Below are 6233 nucleotides of genomic sequence, written 5' to 3'. Positions count from 1 at the left end.
TACGCATAAAAATCAGTCAAGAATATTTGTATTGGAACACAATTTGGTACACGTTGCAAACACTGTCAAGACACTATAACTGGCACATGTTTATATCTCTTGATCTATTTGACTGAGTGCTGAAATCTGGCACACATGCTCAGGGATGTGTGTCTAGCTAACCCATGCGATATCTCGAACACCACTGGCACGCATTTTGACGAAACTGGGGAATGGTGCTTCTTGTCATAGAGATCTGGCATTTATAAAATTACACTGATTGGCCCAAGGGAGGTGCTGCATCATTCATGGGGGACATGTTTACTGTGGCCTTCTTTCTTCTTCAGTGATTCACCCAGCAGTCATAGGAGACAGAACTTACTAACAAACCTGTCCCCAAGCTCTTTCTCTCTCACAAGACCGATTGTAGAGGTTGTGTGGAGGGCTCTGTCCTTAATATAGCTTATTTCAGGTGGAGGCTAAAACATTATTGTCTCACACAATGAAATCGGAGGTGGGACTGGATCTTAATTTGGGTTTCCAATCTCTCCAAAAGAATGTGGTGATCGATGGTATCAAAAGCAGCACTAAGGTCTAGGAGCATGAGGACCGATGCAAAGCCTCGGTCTGACGCCATTAAAAGGTCATTTACCACCTTCACAAGTGCAGTCTCAGCGCTATGATGGGGTCTAAAACCAGACTGAAGCATTTTGTATACATTGTTTGTCTTCAGGAAGGCAGTGAGTTGTTGCGCAACAGCCTTTTCTAAAATATTTGAGAGGAATGGAAGATTCGATATAGGCCGATTTTAGTTTTTTATATTTTCTGGGTCAAGGTTTGGCTTTTTCAAGAGAGGCTGCCACTTTTAGTGAGTTTGGTACACATCCGGCGGATAGTTGTTTATTATGTTCAACATAGGAGGGCCAAGCACAGAAAGCAGCTCTTTCAGTAGTTTAGTTGGAATAGGGTCCAGTATGCAGCTTGAATGTTTAGAGGCCATGATTATTTTCATCATTGTATCGAGAGATATCGTACTAACACACTTGAGTGTCTCTCTTGATCCTTGGTCCTGGCAGAGTTGTGCAGACTCAGGACAACTGAGCTTTGAAGGAATACGCAGATTTAAAGAGGAGTCCATAATTTGCTTTCTAATAATCATGATCTTTTCCTCAAAGAAGTTCATGAATTTATTACTGCTGAAGTGAAAGCCATCCTCTCGTGGGGAATGCTGCTTTATAGTTAGCTTTGCAACAGTATCAATAATACATTTCAGATTGTTCTTATTTTCCTCAATTAAGTTGGAAAAATAGGATGACATCCTGGCAACTTGGAGAAAAAACACTACCGGCGTTGTCTCTGTTCATTTCAAGATGGTCTATGCATATTCACGAGTCTAGCATAGCGTCTTACTCTCCATTGAATACAGGCAGTTGACGTCAACACCCCTCATTTAAATAACGACATGTATCCATCAATCCAAAGAGGAGTAGGCAGGAGCTTGACAGCCCACCATTCCGCTCTGTGGACAACAAATCCCATTGAGGGTGTAGACAAGTATCTTGTCATTAGCTGTGTTCGAGAAGATCAGAACTCTGACGTATCCTATGTAAATTAACTGACTGATTTACAAATAGTAATGACTTGTTTATTTACAATGCAAGGCTCTTTGTAGATCAGTCAGTCGGCAGTCACCTGCAATGTTGAACAAGCCCATAATATCCAGTATCGCCGCTGCAGTGGACAGCAAGTTTCTGCAGCTGCCCTTCACCAGTCATCAGCTGCATTGTGGGAAGCTCTATTGCCAACCAATCATTAGGGTGTTTTTGTTTGACCCACACCAGTGTGACCAAAGACATGACTGAAACGGGAATGAACAGTGGATATATACAAATGTACTATTTGATGCTCTCTCACTGATGTGATTGTACAATGTACACACAATTTCAATTTGTGTTATATGGGGGTTGAAGCCATCTTTATTTCGACATAAAGAACACCTTTTATAAACTATGGCAACACTGCCATGTTGATCTGAGCCTTGCTGTTGGAAAATCAGTGTCCAACTTTCGGCTGTCGCCGATGCACCTCCCCCACCTTCACTCCTACAGTCAGTTGCTTTTTCCTTACCATTCAAAAGCACCCTTCTTCCATTTGTTAGCTAATTGATTTGCAGGTGATGGCATCATGCCCAGTAATCGCTTATACAGTGCATTCGGAAAGTATTCAGACACCTTGATTTTTTCCATATTTTGTTACATTAGCCTTATTCTAACATTTATTAAATTCCCCCCCCCCCCCCCCCCTCAATCTACACACAATACCCCATAATGACAAAACAAAAAAATACATTAAATATACATTTAATATTCATACCCTTTACTCAGTACTTTGTTGAAGAACCTTTGGCAGCGATTACAGCCATGAGTCTTCTTGGGTATGACGCTACAAGCTTGGCACACATGGATTTGGGGAGTTTCTCCCATTCCTCTCTGCAGATTCTCATGCGCTTTCAGGGTGGATGGGGAGCTTTGCTGCACAGCTATTTTTTTAGGTCTCTCCTGAGATGTTCGGGTTGAAGTCCGGGCTCTGGCTGAGCCACTCAAGGACATTCAGACTTGTCCCGGCTGTGTGCCATCTGCTAGCCCCAGCCTGCTAGCTGTCTGAATCGCCGTGTCTCCAGCTCACCTAGCTACTCACTCACCCTATGATCTCTCGCTAATGATCTCTCGCTAATGCCTCTCCCTAATGTCAAAATGCCTTGTCTATTGCTGTTTTGGCCTCTTGTTCCACCCCCCACACATGCAGTGACCTCACCTGGCTTAATTGGTGCCTCCAGAGACAAAACCTCTATCATCGTCACTCAATGTCTAGGTTTACCTCCACTGTACTCTCATCCTACCGTACCCGTCTGCCTTGAATCTATTCTTCCACGCCCAGAAATCTGCTCCTTTTACTCTCTGTTCTGAATGCACTAGCTGACCAGTTCTTATAGCCGTTAGCCATACCCTTATCCTACTCCTCCTCCTCTGTTCCTCTGGTGATGTAGAGGTTAACCCAGGCCCTGCAGCCCCCAGCATCACTCCCATTCCCCAGGCGCTCTCATTTGTTGACGGCTGTAACCGTAAAAAAAGCCTTGGTTGCATGCATATTAAAAGCCTCATCCCTAAGTTTGTTTTATTCACTGCTTTAGCACACTTCGCCAACCCGGACGCCCTAGCCGTGTCTGAATCCTGGCTTAGGAAGGCCACCAAAAATCCAGAAATTTCCATCACTAACTAACAGTTTCCAACAAGACAGAACTGCCAAAGGGGGCGGAGTTAGCCTTCAGAGGTCTCATACTATCCAGGTCTGTGCCCAAACAATTAGAGCTTCTACTTTTAAGAAATACACCTTTCCAGAAACAAGACTCGCCATTGCCGCTTGTTATAGACCACCTTCAGCACCCAGTCAGTTAGGAAAGCAAAGGCTAGCTTTTTCAAACAAATTTGCTTCCTGTAGCACCAACTCCAAAAGGTTTTGAGACACTAAAGTCCATGGAGAATAAGAGCACCTCCGCCCAGCTGCCCACTGCACTGAGGATAGGAAACACTGTCACCACCGATAATTTCAATAAGCATTTTTCTATGGCTGGCCATGCTTTCCACTCGGCTACCCCTACCCCAGCCAACATCTCAGCCCCCACCCCCGCCTCTCCTTCACCCAAATTCAGATAGCTGATGTTCTGAAAGAGCTGCAAAGTCTGGATCCCTACAAATCAGCTGGGCTAGACAATCTGGACCCTCCCTTTCTAAAATTCTGCCGAAATTGTTGCAACCCCTATTACTAGCCCTTTCAACCTCTTTCGTATCATCGGAGATCCCCAAAGATTGGAAAGCTGCCGCAGTCATCCCCCTCTTCAAAAGGGGGAGACACTAGACCCAAACTGTTATAGATCTATAACCATCCTGCCCTGCCCTTCTAAAATCTTTGAAAGCCAAGTTATCAAACAGATCACCGATCATTTCAAATCCCACCATACCTTCTCCACTATGCAATCTGGTTTCCGAGCTGGTCACGGGTGCACCTCAGCCACACTCAAGATCCTAAACGATATAACCGCAGTACAGTACTGTACAGCAGTCTTCATCGACCTGGCCAAGGCTTTCGACTGTCAATCACCACATTCTTATCGGCAGACTCAACAGCTGTGGCTTGTCAAATGACTGCCTCGCCTGGTTTACCATCTACTTCTCAGACAGAGTTCGTGTGTCAAATCGGAGGGCCTGTTGTCCGGACCTCTGGCAGTCTATGGGGGTGCCACAGGGTTCAATTCTCGGACCGACTCTTTTCTCTGTATATGTCACCATTCTGTATTCTGTATACTTCTGGCCCTTCTTTGGACACTTAACTAACCTCCAAACGAGCTTCAACGCCATAACACTCCTTTCGTGGACTCCAACTGCTTTTAAGTGCTAGTAAAATTAAGTGCATGCTCTTCAACCAATTGCTGCCCGCACCCTCCCGCCCGACTAGCATCACTACTCTGGACGCTTCTGACCTAGAATGTGGACAACTACATACTTAGGTGTGTGGTTAGGCTGTAAACTCTCCTTCCAGACTCACATTAAGCATCTCCAATCTAAAATGAAATCTTGAATCGGGTTCCTATTTTGCAACAAAGCATCCTTCACTCATGCTGCCAAACAGCCTCATAAAACTGACTATCCTACCGATCCTTGACTTCGGCGATGTCATTTACAAAATAGCCTCCAACACTCTCCTCAGCAAACTGGATGTAGTCTATCACAGTGCCATCCGTTGTCACCAAAGCCCCATATACTACCCACCACTGCGACCTGTATGCTCTCGTTGGCTGGTCCTCACTACATATGTCGCCAAACCCACTGGCTGCAGGTTATCTATAAGTCTTTGCTAGGTAAAGCCCCGCCTTATCTTAGCTCACTGGTCACCATAGCAACACCCACCCGTAGCACGTGCTCCAGCAGGTATATTTCACGCCTTTCCTTCCAGTTCTCTGCTGCCAATGACTGGAACGAACTGCAAAAATCACTGAAGCTAGAGTCTTATCTCCCTCTCTAACTTTAATAAGCATCAGCTGTCAGAGCAGCTTACCAATCACTGTACCTGTACACAGCCAATCTGTAAATAGCACACCCAACTACCTCATCCCCACACTATTACTTACCATCTTGCTCTTTTGCACCCCAGTATCTCTACTTGCACATCTATCACTCCAGTGTTAATGCTAAATTGTAATTATTTTGCCTATTTATTGCCTTACCTCCCTACTCTTCTACATTTGCACAAACTGTATATAGATTTATTTTTTTTTTTTCTTCTGTGTTGACTGTACGTATGTTTTTGCCGCACTGCTTTGCTTTATCTTGGCCAGGTCGCAGTTGTAAATGATAACTTGTTCTCAACTGGCCTACCTGGTTAAATAAAGGTAAAATAAAGTCGTTGTCCTTTTGGAAGGTGAACCTTCACCCCAGTCTGAGGTCCTGAGCGCTCTGGAGCAGGTTTCCATCAAGGATCTCTGCACGTTCATCTTTCCCCTCGATCCTGACTAGTCTCCCAGTCCCTGCCACTGAAAAGCAACCCCACAGCATTATGCTGCCACCACGCTTCAACCTAGGGTTTCTTCCAGACACGATGCTTGGCATTCAGGCCAGAGTTCATTCTTGGTTTCATCAGAAAAGAGAATCTGGTTTCTCATGGCCTTAATCCTTTAGGTGGCTTTTGGCAAAATCCAAGCTGGCTGTCATGTGCCTTTTTCTGAGGAGTGGCTTCCATCTGGCCACTCTACCATAAAGGCCTGAGTGGTGGAAGGCTGCAGAGATGGTTGTCCTTCTGGAAGGTTCTCCTAATTTCTTCGACCTCATGGCTTGGTTTTTGCTCTGACATACACTGTCAACTACTGGACCTTATATAGACAGGTGTGTGTGTGCCTTTCCAAATCGTGTCCAATCAATTGAATTTACAACAGCTCAAATTGTAGAAACGTCTCAAGGATGATCAATGGAAACAGGATGCACCAGAGCTCAATTGAGTCTCATAGCAAAGGGTCTGAATACTTTTAAAAATAAACACATTTACATTACAGTTGCTAAAATTTCTAAACATATTTCCACTTTGCCATTCAAGGGTATTGTGTAAATTGAAAAACAGTTTAATCATTTTAGAATAAGGCTGTAATGTAACAATGTGTAAAAAGTCAAGGGGTTTGAATACTTTCCAAATGCACTATGTATAGA

Source organism: Oncorhynchus mykiss, chromosome 5 (assembly GCF_013265735.2).
Source record: "Oncorhynchus mykiss isolate Arlee chromosome 5, USDA_OmykA_1.1, whole genome shotgun sequence".
Classification (NCBI taxonomy): domain Eukaryota; kingdom Metazoa; phylum Chordata; class Actinopteri; order Salmoniformes; family Salmonidae; genus Oncorhynchus; species Oncorhynchus mykiss.
Note: the sequence above shows the minus strand (reverse complement) of the source record.